We start from the raw sequence: 15,645 nt of genomic DNA, 5'->3' as shown, positions 1-15,645 counted from the left end.
CACCCAGGACTGTTTCTTGTCTCTGAGAGTTAAGGAAGAAACCAAATTTGATCACCGGCCTAGAAGCCTGTGAATTCAGCCTTTAGGTACAGTGCTAAACTGGTCAAATCTGTCCCCTACTTTTTAATCAGATTTCTTAGAGGTGTTTTGGCTGGAATGCAGTGTTTATGGTTGTGGCCCCAGAAATGGAGGAAGTTTGCTCTGGTTTTTAGAACACAGGCTTTGGAACAGATTTAATTAGTCCCTACCACTTACCTGTGTGACTTTGGGCATTTAACCTCCCTGCACCTTAATTTCCTGATCTGTAAAACAGAGATGATAATACTTGTGAGCTGCTCATGAAGCATTTAGCACAGTGCCTGACACGTAGAAAGTTTGCCATAAATGTTTGCTGGGTTTATTATTTTCTCTCTAGATTTTTAATTTTATTTTTTGAGATGGAGTTTCGCCCTCGTGGCCCAGGCTGGAATGCAATGGCTCCATCTCCGCTCACTGCAACCTCGGCCTCCTGGGTACAAGCAGTTCTCCTGCCTCAGCTTCCCGAGTAGCTGGCATTACAGGCACCCCTCACCACACCCGGCTAATTTTTGTATTTTCAGTAGAGACGGGGTTTCACAGTGTTGGTCAGGCCGGTCTCGAACTCCTGACCTCAGGTGATCCACCAGCCTCGGGCTCCCAAAGTGCTGGGATTACAGGCTGAGCCACCGCGCCCCGCCAATAAAGCTGTTTCTGTATCTCTCCACTAGTAATATTGCTTTGTGTATATACACACACACACATATATAGTGTTAAACGTTTCTGAGAGTGGGTACCGTGGCCCACCTCTGTAATCCCAGCACTTTGAGAGACTGAGGCAATAGGATTGCTTGAGCTCCGGAGTTTGAAACCAGCCAGGGCAACATAGCAAGGCCTCATCTCTACTGAAAATTTTAAAAAATTAGCCGAGCTTGGTGGGCATACCTGTAGTCCTAGCTACTTGGGGGGCTAAGGTGGGAGGATCACTTGAGCCCAAGAGTTTAAGGCTGCAATGAACTGTGATAGTACCACTGCACTCCAGCCTGTGCAACAGAGCAGGACCTTGTCTGCAAAAAATATGTATGTACACATACATATATGTGTACATATATTATACAATATGTGTATATGTACATATATAATATAGATATTAATACATATATGTTGCATATGTAATATATAATGTATTATGTATACATATATGTATACATTATATAATATATAATGTGCATATATAATATATGCATAATATATATACATACATATGTATTTATTCATTCTTGATAAGTGTGGATATATCTTTCGAATGATACCCATCTGCCCTCTCCTTCCATTTGAATTTACATTTTAAGGAAATTTACATTTTCATTTTAAGGACGTTTGAAGGGAGCATAGTGATGATGTTAATGTCATACAGATAACCGGGCATGGTGGCTCATGGCTGTAATCCTAGCACTTTGGGAGGCCGATGCAGGAGGATAGCTTGAGTTCAGGAGTTTGAGACCAGCCTGGGCAAGTTCATTTGTACATGATTCAAGCTGAAAATAGAAAAGTCCTTCATAATTTGTATACCATTTACTCTTAATCACTAGGTAGAGCTATTCTAAACCAGCTCAGATGAAATTTATTAATACGATTTTATCAAAGAAAATACCTGTGTGCAGTTATTAAAATAATTGTATAGGGGGCTATAAAGAAAACTACTGGTCTCTCGTCTCTCTCTCTCTCTCTCTCTCCATCCTTGTGTCTGTTCCCTTTTTTTTTTTTTTTTTTTGAGACAGAGTCTCGCTCTCGCCCAGGCTGAAGTGCAGTGGCACGGTCTCCCTCCGCCGCACGGTCTCCCTCCGCCGCACGGGTTCACGCTATTCTCCTGCGTCCGCCTCCCGAGTAGCTGGGGTTACAGGCGCCCGCCACCACTCCTGGCTAATTTTTTGTATTTTTAGTAGAGACAGGGTTTCACCGTGTTAGCCAGGATGGTCTTGATCTCCTAACTTTGTGATCCGCCCGTCTTGGCCTCCCAAAGTGCTGGGATTACTGGCGTGAGCCACTGCACCCGGCCATTTTTTTTTTTTTTTTTTTTTTTTTTTTTGAGATGGAGTATCCCTCTGCAGCCCAAGCTGGAGTGGAGTGGCACGATCACAGCTCACTTCAACCTCCTGCCTCAGTCTCCCGAGTAGCTGGGACTACAGGTGCATGCCACCACACCCTGCTAATTTTTTGTGTTTTAGGAGAGATGGGGTTTCACCATGTTGCCCGGGGCGGTGTCAAACTGCGGAGCTCAGGCGATCTGCCTGCCTCGGCCTCCCCAAGTGCTGGAATTACAGGCATGAGCCACTGGGCCCGGCTCCCATTAATTATTTAATCATTTTTTGTTTTAATTCTTTAATGATAGACTTCTGTAATTTTAAACAACATGTTTAGACTTTCCACTGACAGGAGAGACAGAGAAATGACTAGGGAATCTTATCCTTATTTTTCCAAGAGAGTAAAGGTCATGCTGAATCTCACACCACCCCCTCCTCACTGCCTCCCAACTTTTTCTTTTCTTTCCTTTTCTTTTCTTTTTTCTTTTTGTTTCTTTTGGTTTTCTTTTCAGGGACCCTGTGTTGCCCAAGCTGGAGTGCAGTGGCTCAATCTCAGCTCACTGCAGCCTCCACCTCTGGAGCTCAAGTGATCCTCCCGTCTCAGCCTCCCTAGTAGCTGGGACCACAGGCACATGCCACCGCACCTGGCCAGTTTTTGTATTTTTTATAGAGATGGGGTTTCAAACTCCTGGGCTCAAGTGATCCACCCACCTCTGTTTCCCAAAGTGCTGGGAATATAGGCATGAGCCACTGTGCCCAGCCAGCACCTCCCAACTTTTGATAGTTGAATCCCTTTATTTTTACTTCTGTTGGTTACCTTTGTAACCTTAAATATTGTACGTAAGTTTCTATTTGTTATCCTATCAACTTTCGGCATTAACTTTACCTTTTTGGGAAGACAGGGATATTCGCTTCCCCAGTCATTCCTCTATCTCTTCCCTGTTCATTTCCCATCTTCTGTCCGGTGAAACTTTACTTTCTTTTTTTTTTTTTTTTTTTTTGAGACGGAGTCTTGCTCTGCCGCCCAGGCTGGAGTGCAGTGGCCGGCTCTCAGCTCACTGCAAGCTCCGCCTCCCGGGTTCACGCCATTCTCCTGTCTCAGCCTCCCGAGTAGCTGGGACTACAGGCGCCCGCCTCGTCGCCCGGCTAGTTTTTTGTATTTTTTTTTTTTAGTAGAGACGGGGTTTCACCGTATTAGCCAGGATGGTCTCGATCTCCTGACCTCGTGATCCGCCCGTCTCGGCCTCCCAAAGTGCTGGGATTACAGGCTTGAGCCACCGCGCCCGGCCAGAAACTTTACTTTCATATGATCAAATTTGAAGGCATTTACATTCTGTTCTATAACTGTAATTAAGTTTATCATGCTTTGTCTATAGACTTAAAATTTATAAGCTAATAATGAGCACTTATAGTCATAAGTATTATTCACAAAACAGCCAAGTGTTATTCTGCACTGCATTCCCCTGTCCTAACTTCCTTATCATTCAAGGTCAAGTGGATTTTCTTTCTCATTCCTTGCTGAACTATCTCAAAAAAAATTTTTTTTTTTTTTTTTTTTCCGAGATAGAGTCTCACTCTGTTGCCCAGGCTGGAGTGCAGTGGCACAGTCTCGGCTCACAGCAACCTCCGCCTCCCAGGTTCAAGCGATTCTCCTGCCTCAGCCTCTCCAGTGGCTGGGACTACAAGCATGTGCCACCACGCCCAGCTACTTTTTGTATTTTTAGTAGAGACAGGGTTTCACCATGTTGACTGGGCTGGTCTTGGACTCCTGACCCCAGGTGATCCACTCTCCTCGACCTCCCACAGTACTGGGATTATAGGCATGGCCACTGCGCCCAGCCATACTATCTCAAAATTATAACACAAATTTAAGTTTGTTTCAAATTTGGACTTTGACTTTTAAAATATAGTTTTAATTTCTGTTGGAATTTTTGATTGCCTTTCTGTTTGATTTTTTTGGGGGGAGGGGCGGGGGGAAGAAACAGGCCACTTTCTACCCTGTCCCTGATATTTTTCATCCTTTATTTGTTTTTTTTTTTTTTTTTTTTGAGGCGGAGTCTGGCTCTGTCGCCCAGGCTGGAGTGCAGTGGCCGGATCTCGGCTCACTGCAAGCTCCGCCTCCCGGGTTCACGCTATTCCCCTGCCTCAGCCTCCCAAGTAGCTGGGACTACAGGCGCCCACCTCGTTGCCCGGCTAGTTTTTTGTATTCTTTAGTAGAGACGGGGTTTCACCGTATTAGCCAGGGTGGTCTCGATCTCCTGACCTTGTGATCCGCCCGTCTCGGCCTCCCAAAGTGCTGGGATTACAGGCTTGAGCCACCGCGCCCAGCCCCTTTATAATCTTTCATGATCTTATTATATTTTCTTCAACCTGCCGAGTTCATGTTCTAATTTTGACTGATTCCTTTCTTGATCAGCTTCATAGCTATCATCTCGAGATATCTCTTCAATGGACACACCACTGTTTTTTTTTTTTTTTGAGACAGAGTCTCACTCTGTCACCCAGGCTGGAGTCCAATGGCATGATCTTGGCTCACTGCAACTTCCGCCTCCCAAGCTCAAGCAATTCTCCTGCCTCAGCCTCCCGAGTAGCTGGCATTACAGGCGCCCGCCAACATGCCTGGCTAATTATTGTATTTTTAGTAGAAACAGGGTTTTGCAATGTTGGGCAGGCTGGTCTCAAACTCCTGACCTCAGGTGATCCACCCGCTTCAGCTTCCCAAAGTTCTGGAATTATAGGAGTGAGCCACTGCGGCCGGCTGGACACACCATTTTTTATATCTCATAGCTTCCTTTTTAGATTTTAGTCTCATTTTACTGGAGTACATTCTCAAATAATTTTATTTAAAAATGTATATGGGCCTGGGTACGCGGCGGCTCACACCTGTAACCCCAGCACTTTGGGAGGCCAAGGCGGGTGGATCACCTGAGGTGTTTGAGACCAGCCTGGCCAACATGGTTAAACCCTGTCTCTACTAAAAATACAAAAATTAGCCAGGCGTAGTGGCACATGCCAGTAATCTCAGCTACTCCAGAGGCTAAGGCAGGAGAATCCCTTAACCCAAGAGGCAGAGGTTACAGTGCGCCAAGATCGCGCCATTGCACTCCAGCTTGGCCTGGGCGACAGAGCCAGACTCCATCTCAAAAAAAAAAAGGGATAGAAAAGCTGCTGACTGGGAGCTCTGTGGATTTAAGACTGATGGACATGAGTGGGCAGTTATGCCAGGGACTTGTTTTCAGCCCCACTTCTCCTTCCCTCATTCCTTATTGCTACAGTTTTATTTCAGAGCCCCTTAGGATTGTCTGCTGGGCAGAACTGCCGTCTCCTCTACTATAGTCTCCATTCACATTCTAGCCTGCAGCTTTCTCTCCATTTCCTGAGACAGCACCCTTCTGTCCACTTTTCACCTCCTAGAAATTTACTGAGATTTCATCTACTAATAGCTCCTCTCATTCTGTCCTCAGATATATGGTTATTATTTGTATTCCTTTACCTTAATTGGGACCTTGGGAGAGAGGTGAGATTCTAAAATCTTAAATCAGAAACCTGACGATCTAATCTTTCTAATTCTCTGAAAAAGTTAATTTTAAAGTCTCTCCTAGAAACATAAGCCATTATTATAAGCATCAGTATCAGAGGGAGAAAGGTATTTGTCTCAGGTGTCAGACAGATGTCATTAACCGCATTTTAGAGTTATTAACGTTGAGATTCAGCAAGCCGAAGTATGTTGATCAAGTTAACACAGATGCAAGAATGCAATTCATACCATGCTTGTCTTATTTCAGAGTATGTGTTTTTTTCACCACACCATATTGTCACGTTAAGTATAAATCTCTGACTTCAGGTTACTCTTAATGAGCCTTTAGCCATGTTTTAACCTTATTGATTATTCTTACCATTTGTATAGTAACACTATGGGTGAAATTAGCTCTCTCTTTTCTTTTATTTTTGAGACGGAGTCTCGCTATGTCGCCCAAGCTGGAGTGCAATAGTGCGTTCTTGCTCACTGCAACCTCCACCTCCTGAGTTCAAACGATTATCTTGTCTTAGCTTCACAAATAGCTGAGATTACAGGTGCCCGCCACCACATCTAATTTTTATATTTTTTATTAGAGATGGAGTTTCTCCCTTTTGGTCAGGCTGGTCTTGAACTCCTGACCTCAGGTGAGCACCTGCCTTGGCCTCCCAAAGTGTTGAGATTACAGGTGTGAGCCACCGTGCCCACCCAAATTCGCTGTTTTCTAGATGTTAACCTTTCCTAATAGCTTCTATATTTCTAAATTAATCTTTACTATCTTTGAAACGTTTCCAAGTTCTTTGTGTGTCTTTACCATTTTCTTACCTAGGACTGAAATACACATTTGGTAAATGCTGTTAGGGAAAGATTAATTTGGTCAAGATTGAAGTTAGTTTGGCAAAAATTCAGAAAAAGCAAAAGTATCCCTGATTCTTTTGTCTTTTTTTTTTTTGAGACAGGGTCTCACTCTGTCGCCCAGGCTTTAGTGCAGTGGCGCAATCTTGGCTCACTGCAACCTCTGCCTCCCAGGTTCAAGCGATTCTCAGCCTCCCAAGTAGCTGCGATTACAGGCTAGTGCCACCACGCCCGGCCAATTTTTGTATTTTTTATAGAGATGGGGTTTCACCATGTTGGTCAGGTTGGCCTCTAACTCCTGACCTCTAGTGATCCGCCTGCCTCAGCCTTGCTGCGTGCTGGAATTACAGGCATGAGCCACCGTGCCCGGCCTGTCCCTGCTTCTTAATCCAGAATGACATTTCTTCTGCCGCTTCTCATTTAGTGAACACAGTAATAAAAGCATTTTTAGAACATTCTTATTGAAAACAGTGACAAGTTTCTTAGAGCTTTGGATATAAAATAAAGGCTATTCAAGTACAGTTTAGTAAAAACAATTTTATTGGAGGCAAATAGAGTAAGACCTAGGCCTGTAGCCATCCATTGGCCAGCCTTAATCCAGGAATAGATTTAGAACATTTAAAATAATTTCCTTCAGGTATCCCTGTGTTGGAGGTTCCCAAGAACACCCTCAGGTTCAGTAATTCATTAGGAGGACTCACAGGACTCGGCATAAGTCACATTCATGGCTAGGATTTATTTCAACAGAAGAATACAAAGAAAAACCGGCAAAGGGAAACAGCACATGGGGTGAAGTCTGGGGGAAACCAGGAGCAAACTTCAAGGATCCTCCCCCAGTAGAGTGACACAGACTTCAAAGCAAGAAGTTGTGGCAGCATGTGTGAAATGTTATCAACCAGGACAGCTCATTAGAAACTCCATACCCAGGATGGTCATGTAGGCAGCCTCTGCCTGGCATGTGTCAAAACTGGACTCCCAGAAAGAGAAAGCAGCATAAACCGTACTGTTTGTACAAATAATTTAGGCATAATAAGCCACTTCTGTCATTTCTAGGAAAATGGGAAATCTCTCAAAATCCTCGTTCCCTGATGCCAGCCAGTGGCTAAAGCAGACTTGTTAAAGGATAAGAAGTTAGGCCTGCTATATTACCCCTTCTTCTGCAGAATCCCAGTCTGTAAATACTATTTCTTTAAATTGGTCTTTTTAGAGATATGAGGATGGGAGTGGGTTGAAGATTGTATTCTTTGAGCAAGTTCCACTTGAGATGAAAAATAATATAAACAAGAATAGAAAAGCAAAGATAAAAGGAAGAAGAAAAAACAATAGAATTGAATACAATTTTAAAAAGGAGATTAAAAAATAAAAGAGATTGTATTCTGACAAATACCAGGAGTACTGCTGTTTTACTGTCAGTTATATATGACCCATATGTCTTAAACATTTAGTAGTGAAAATTGAGGAGCCTGATAAAAATTCATACCTGAATAGAAGGGCATCCTACCTCTTTGCAAAAGTGTGTGTAGCTTGTGCCCCTTGGCAGACCCAAAATCTTCTTAGGAAATGGGTTTTAGTTGGGAAGCCAAGGTGGGCAGATCACCTGAGGTCAGGAGTTTAAGATTAGCCTGACCAACATGGTAAAACCCTGTCTCTACTAAAAATACAAAAAAAAATTAGCTGGGCATGGTGGCAGGTGCCTGTAATCCCAGCTACTTGGGAGGCTGAGGCAGGAGAATCGCTTGAACCCGGGAAGTGGAGGTTGCAGTGAGCCAAGACCACACCATTGCATTCCAGCATGGGCAACAGCGCGAGACTCTGTCCTTCCCAAAAAAGAAAATGGTTTTTAGGCTGAGTGTGGTGGCTCATACTGTTAATCTTACCACTTTGGGAGGCCAAGGTAGGAGAATCACTTGAGCCCGGGAGTTCAAGACCAGCCTGGACAACATAGTCTGTCACCCAGGCTGGAGTGCAGGGGTGCGATCGTGGCTCACTGCAACCTCTGTCTCCCAGGTTCAAGCTATCCTCCCACCTCAGCCTCCCAAGTAGTTGGGACTACAGGCACATGCCACCATGCCTGGCTAATTTTTATATTTTTGTAGAGATGAGCTTTTGCCATGTTGCCCACGCTTGTCTTGAACTCCTGAGCTCAAGCAATCCACCTGCCTCAGCCTCCCAAAGTGCTGAGACTACAGATGTGAGCCACCACGCCTGGCCTATACAAACAATTTTTTTTTTTTTTTTTTGAAATGGCGTCTCGCTCTGTCACCCAGGCTGGAATGCAGTGGCCGGATCTCAGCTCACTGCAAACTCTGCCTCCCAGGTTCATGCCATTCTCCTGCCTCAGCCTCCCGAGTAGCTGGGACTACAGGGGCTCACCACCTCGTCCGGCTAGTTTTTTTGTATTTTTTAGTAGAGACGGGGTTTCACTGTGTTAGCCAGGATGGTCTCGATCTCCTGACCTCGTGATCCGCCCGTCTCGGCCTCCCAAAGTGCTGGGATTACAAGCTTGAGCCACCGCGCCCGGCCCAAACAATTTTTTTTTTTAACTAACCAGACAGTTGCTCACCCGTGATCCCAGCTATTCAGAAGGCTGAGGTAGGGGGATTGCTTGAGCCCAGGAGGTTGAGGTTGCAGTGAGCTGTGGTTGCACCACTGCTTTCCAGTCTAGGTGACAGAGCAAGACCTTGTCTCCAAAAAAAGAATGGTTTTTAATATGCCACTGTTGGCCAGCCGTGGTGGCTCATGCCTGTAATCATAGCACTTTGGGAGGCCAAGACAGGTGGACTGCCTGAGCTCAGGAGTTCGAGACTAATCTGGGCAACATGGCAAAAACCCTGTCTCTACTAAAAATACAAAAAATTCGCTGGACGTGGTGGCACGTGCCTATAGTCTCAGCTACTCCGGAGGCTGAGACAGGAGAATTGCATGAACCCAGGAAGCAGAGGTTGCAGTGAGCTGAGATCACATCACTGCACTCCAGCCTGGGCGACAGAGTGAGATTCTCTCTCCCAAAAAAAATATGCCACTATGCACATACACACAAACGCAGACGTGATTGGACTTCACCTAGCATGACAATAAAATGTACTTGGAATTTTAAGATAGGGACTGTGAATTTCCTGGCATAGCTGTGTCCATTAAAGGTAACAAGAAGAAACTATTAATAATGAACCACCAGTAGCACCAATACACCTAACATGGAGGAGTGCTGCTTCCAGTGTTTCCCTCAAGATAAACTGTTTCCAGATATATTTCTGAGGGACTAAATTAGGTGTCTTTGCCCAGTGGGATTATTTGACATAACTCTTACAAAGGTCTGAGCTAATTAATTAAGAATTTCACAGAGGGTCTCTTGAACTCAGGAGTTCAAGACCAACATGGGCAATGTGGCAAGACCTGTCTGTACTAAAAATAAAAAATTGGCCAGGCGCGGTGGCTCACGCCTGTAATTCTAACACTTAGGAGGTTGAGGTGGGTGGATCACGAGCCCAGGAATTCAAGACCAACCTGGGCAACATGGTGAAAACTCATCTGTACAAAACTTGGCTGCGTATTGTGGTGCATGCCTGTAGTCCCAGCTACTCGGGAGGCTGAGGTGGGAGCATCACTTGACCTTGGGAGGTGGAGGTTGTGGTGAGCCTTTGAGATTGCGCCACTGTACTCCAGCCTTGGCAACAGAACCAGACTTTTTCTCAGAAAAAAAAAGTTAGCCAGGCATGGTGACACATACCTGTGGTCTCAGCTACTCAGGAGGCTGAGGTGGGGGATTGCTTGAGCCTGGGAGGTCAAGGCTGCAGTGAACCGTCATCATGCCACTGCACTGCAGCCAGGGCAACGAGCGCGAGATTCTGTCTCAAAAAAAAGAATTTCAAAAAAGATAAGCCATGGATACATTCAGCTGGTTCTGTGCTTTCCCAGGCATTCTTATCTTCTAATAGAGAAGCTGCTAGCTACATGTGATTCCTGAGAACTTGAAATGTAATGTGATTGAGGAACTGAATTTTTTTTTTTTTTTTTTTAGACAGGATGTCTCTCTGTCACCCAGGCTGGAGTATAGTGGTACAGTAATAGCTCATCACACCCTTGACTTCCCAGGCTCAAGTAATCCCCCCACCTCAGCCTCCCAAGTAGCTAAGAGTATCAGCACCACACCTGGCTAATTTTTTTTTTTTTTTTTTTTTTTTTTTGCCAGTGTTGGGGTGGGGGTAGAGACGGGGTCTCACTCTGTTTCCCAGGCGGTCTTGAACTCCTGGGCTCAAGTGATCCTCCCCACTTAGCCTCTCAAAGTGCTGGGATTACAGGTGTGAGCCACCATACCCAGCCACAGGAACTGAAATTTTAATTTTATTTATTTATTACAAATTCAGATGTAAGTTTAACCACATTTGGCTAGTGGTTGCTATAATAGACAGTGACACTATAGGAGATATCCTTGTAACTAAATTTCTACATAAATTTTCCCTAGGGCAAATTCCTACAAGTGGAAAAACAGCAAGGTATATTCATATTATTTATTTATTTATTTTTTGAGATGAAGTCTTGCTCTTGTTCTCCGGGCTGGAGTGCAATGGTGCGATGTTGGCTCACTGCAACCTCCACCTCCCGGGTTCAAGCGATTCTTCTGCCTCAGCCTCCCAAGTAGCGGGGATTACAGGCACCTGCCACCACGCCCAGCTAATTTTTGTATTTTTAGTAGAGACGGGGTTTCACCATGTTGGCCAGGCTGGTCTTGAACTCCTGACCTCAGGTGATCCAGCCACCTCAGCCTCCGAAAGTGCTAGGATTACAGGCATGAACCACCACGCCCGGCCAATATATTCATATTCTTAAGATTCTTACTATCCATTTAACTGGAGTTTTTTTTTTTTTTTTTTTTTTTTTTGAGACAGAGTCTTGCTCTGTCGCCCAGACTGGAGTGCAGTGGCCGGATCTCAGCTCACTGCAAGCTCTGCCTCCCGGGTTTTACGCCATTCTAACTGGAGATTTTTGATCAGCTGTACGTTTGAGGAACTATTCCAAGACCTGATTAGAAAAAGCAGAAAAGAGCCTGGAACTTACTCCATCTGTTTTCTCAGTGGTTCTCAATCCTGACAATGCACGGCTTTTGTTGTTTTTGTGGTGAGGTGGGGAAGAATGGTGGTAGTGGTAGCAGCTAGAACTTTTAAAACTATATAGATGTCCAAGGCCCTCCCTAGACCTGCAGAATTAGAATTTTTAAAGGTGGATGTCTGATCATCTATAGGTGTTTATAAATACACAAGTTAGTTTGAAATACATTCTGTTTTAGGCCGGTGGGGTGGCTCACACCTGTAATCCCAGATCTTTGGGAGGCCGAGGCAGGTGGATAACTTGAGGTCAGGAGTTCGAGACCAACCTGGCTAACATGGTGAATCCCTCACTCTACTAAAAATACAAAACTTAGCCAGGGATGGTGGTGCACACCTGTAGTCCCAGCTACTTGGGAGGCGGAGGCAGGAGAATCGCTTAAACCTTGGAAACAGAGGTTGCCGTGAGCTGAGATTGTGCCACTGCACTCCAACCTGAGCAATAGAATGAAACCCTGTCTCATAAAAAACAAAAGAAAGAAAGAAAATTTGATTTTATTTTTAAATTCTGAAATTTTTCCAGACCATAGAAACTTTTTTTGCAGATAAAAACATTTACCTGCCTCTTTATCTACATTAATTTTCTCTTTCTATTGTAGACTACATGGGATATGGACCTTTTTTCCTCTTAAATTTCTTTTGCATGATACTTTGTGTTTAATACTATTAAATATGCATTCTAATCATGTTTTTTCAAATAAATTCTTTATTTAAAAAAAATTTTTTTTTTTTTTTTTTGAGACGGAGTCTTGCTCTGTCGCCCAGGCTGGAGTGCAGTGGCCGGATCTCAGCTCACTGCAAGCTCCGCCTCCCGGGTTTACGCCATTCTCCTGCCTCAGCCTCCCAAGTAGCTGGGACTATAGGCGCCTGCCACCACGCCCGGCTAGTTTTTTGTCTTTTTTAGTAGAGATGGGGTTTCACTGTGTTAGCCAGGATGGTCTCGATCTCCTGACCTCGTGATCCGCCCGTCTCGGCCTCCCAAAGTGCTGGGATTACAGGCTTGAGCCACCGCGCCCAGCCTATTTTTAAAATTTTATGACAAGATAAATGAGTGATTTTTAGCTAGGGTTGGAGAAGGAGCTTCCATAAGAATATCAGGACCGGGTGCAGTGACTCACACCTGTAATCCCAGCACTTTGGGAGGCCGAGGCGGGCAGATCACAAGGTCAGGAGATCGAGACCATCCTGACCAACATGGTGAAACCCCATCTCTACTAAAAATACAAAACTTAGCCGGGTGTGGTGGCACGCACCTGTAATCCCAGCTACTTGGGAGGCTGAGGCAGGAGAATCGCTGGAATCCGGGAGTCGGAGGTTGCAGTGAGCCAAGATCGCCACTGCACTCCAGCCTGGCAACAGAGCGAGACTCCATCTCAAAAAATATATATATATATATCAGGGTAGGGCCAGGCACGGTGGCTCATACCTGTAATCCTAGCACTTTGGGAGGCCAAGGCAGACAGATTGCTTGAGCTCAAGAGTTTGAGACCAGGGCAGTGGCTCGCGCCTGTAATCCCAGCACTTTGGGAGGCTGAGGTGGGCAGATCACCTGAGATCAAGGGTTCGAGACCAGCCTGGCCAACATAGGAAAACCCTGTCTCTACTAAAAATACAAAAAAATTAGCCAGGCGTAGTGGTGTGCGCACCTGTCGTCCCAGTAACTCGGGAGGCTGAAGCAGGAGAATCACTTGAACCTGGGAGACGGAGGTTGCAGTGAGCTAGGATCGTGCTACCGCACTCCAGCCTGGGCAACATGGCAAAGCCCCATCTCTACAAAAAATAAAAAATTAGGCATGGTGGCATGTACCTGTAGTCCTAGCTACTCAGGAGACTAAAGTGGGAGGATGGTTGGAGCCCTGGAGGCAGAGGTTGCAGTGAGCAGAGATCGCATCACTGCACTCCAGACTGGATGACAGAGCCAGACCCTGCCTCAAAAAAAAAAAAAAAAAAAAAAAAAAAAAAAAAAAAAGTCAACTAAGTGCAACTGGCCTAAAAAGCAACTACTCCTGATTGTAGTAGGAGGTTGCAGGGCCCTATGAAGGCAACTTCCAGGAGAAAATTGAAATTGATGGGTTTGAGGGTATGGAAAAATATATGGATAAGTCAAATAGCAGAGATATTGGTGTATTTGTAAAAAGTTAATAATAGCTATATGAGAAACCAAGCAAGTGAACAAATGAGGTGGTTATTAACTCTAGGAAAAAATAGGTGTATGAGGAAAGAGAGACATTGTCTGGGCACAGTGTCTCATGCTTATAATCCCAGCACTTTGGGAGGCCGAGGTGGGTGGATCACCTGAGGTCACGAGTTCAAGACTAGCCTGGCCAACATGGTGAAACCCCATCTCTATCTACTAAATACAAAAATTAGCCAGTCATGGTGGCAGGCACCTGTTATCCCAGCTACTCAGGAGGCTGGGGCAGGAGAATCACTTGAACCTAGGAGGCAGAAGTTGCCGTGAGTCAAGGTCATGCAGCTGCACTCCAGCCAGGGCAACAAGAGCAAAACTCCATCTCAAAAAAAAAAAGGAAAAAAAAAACAGGAAAAGAGACATGGTTGGTTTTTGTTTTTGTTTGTTTGTTTGTTTTGAGACAGAGTCTAGCTCTGTCACCCAGGCTGGAGTGCAGTGGCGCGACCTTGGTTTACTGCAACCTCCGCCTCCCAGGTTCAAGCAATTCTCCTTTCTCAGCCTCCCGAGTAGCTGGGAACAGGCGCCCGCCACCACGCCTGGCTAATTTTTTGTGTATTTTTAGTAGAGACGGGGTTTTACCATGTTGGTCGGGCTAAAGTCTTGCACTCCTGACCTCAAGTGATCCACCCACCTCGGCCTCGCAAAGTGCTGGGATTACAGGCTTGAGCCACCAGGCCTGGCCGAGACAGGTATTTCTGTTTGCCTCAGCTTTGAACCATATTTGCATCGTCATAGTAATATAAATATGGACTGTTGATTTAAGCAAAATTATGCCAGAGCTATGTTGGTTTAATGAGAGCAGGAGATACAGTGGAAGATAATCATGTAAGAAGCTTTGTCTTCATCTACCATGGTAGGAAGTTAAAACTGGCTGACTCTGGGTACACTGCCTATGAGTTAGCCCTGCTCAGCAAGGAGTTGTAAAGAAAATTTAAAAAGTCTAAAATTAAGTCATACCCATATAAACATTAAGAATAGTTATTAAAAAGCAGGATAACACTGTGCATGGTGGCTCACTTGGTAACCCCCACACTTCGGGAGGCCAAAATGGGAGGATCACTTGAGTCCAGGAGTTCCAAACCAGTCTGGGCCACATAGAGAGACCCTGTCTCTACAAAAAGTAAATAAATAAAAAGCAGGATAACCATGGAAAATAACTGAAGGTAATTGTTTCTGGGAAAAGGTTAGTGGGGGATTGAGTCAAGAGAAATTTAGGAATTAATTTAAAACCACATAACACATTTATCTTTCTACAGAAATTATTTTTTTAAATTTTTTTTTTTTTTGAGACAGTCTTGCTCTGTCACCCAGGCTGGAATGCAATGGCGTGATGTCTGCTCACTGCAATCTCCACCTCCTGGGTTCAAATGATTCTTTTTTTTTTTTTTTTTTTTTTTTTTTTTGAGACGGAGTCTCGCTCTGTCGCCCAGGCTGGAGTGCAGTGGCCGGATCTCAGCTCACTGCAAGCTCCGCCTCCCGGGTTTACACCATTCTCCTGCCTCAGCCTCCCGAGTAGCTGGGACTACAAGTGCCCGCCACCTCACCGGGCTAGTTTTTTTTTTTTTTGTATTTTTTAGTAGAGACGGGGTTTCACCGTGTTAGCCAGGATGGTCTCGATCTCCTGACCTCGTGATCCGCCCGTCTCGGCCTCCCAAAGTGCTGGGATTACAGGCTTGAGCCACCGCGCCCGGCCTCAAATGATTCTTAAGTAGCTGGGATTACAGCCACATGCCACCTTGCCTGGCTTTTTTTGTTTTTTAATAGAGTCGGGGTTTCACCATGTTGGCCAGGCTGGTCTTGAACTCCTGACCTCAGGTGATCCGCCTGCCTCAGCCTCCCAAAGTGCTGGGATTACCGAAATGAACCACTGCGCCCGGCCAG

General features: G+C 45.1%; 1 protein-coding gene across 14 annotated transcripts in view; it reads left to right on the top strand.

The window, feature by feature from the left end:
* Window positions 1-15,645, top strand: part of STRADA (STE20 related adaptor alpha) — a 42,679-nt gene that overhangs the window by 1,031 nt on the left and 26,003 nt on the right. The window lies entirely within an intron of this gene.

The sequence above is a fragment of the Rhinopithecus roxellana genome, chromosome 19, assembly GCF_007565055.1.
Source record: "Rhinopithecus roxellana isolate Shanxi Qingling chromosome 19, ASM756505v1, whole genome shotgun sequence".
Lineage (NCBI taxonomy): Eukaryota > Metazoa > Chordata > Mammalia > Primates > Cercopithecidae > Rhinopithecus > Rhinopithecus roxellana.
The sequence above is the reverse complement of the archived record's forward strand: the minus strand, read 5'-3'. Positions and strand labels throughout refer to the sequence as shown.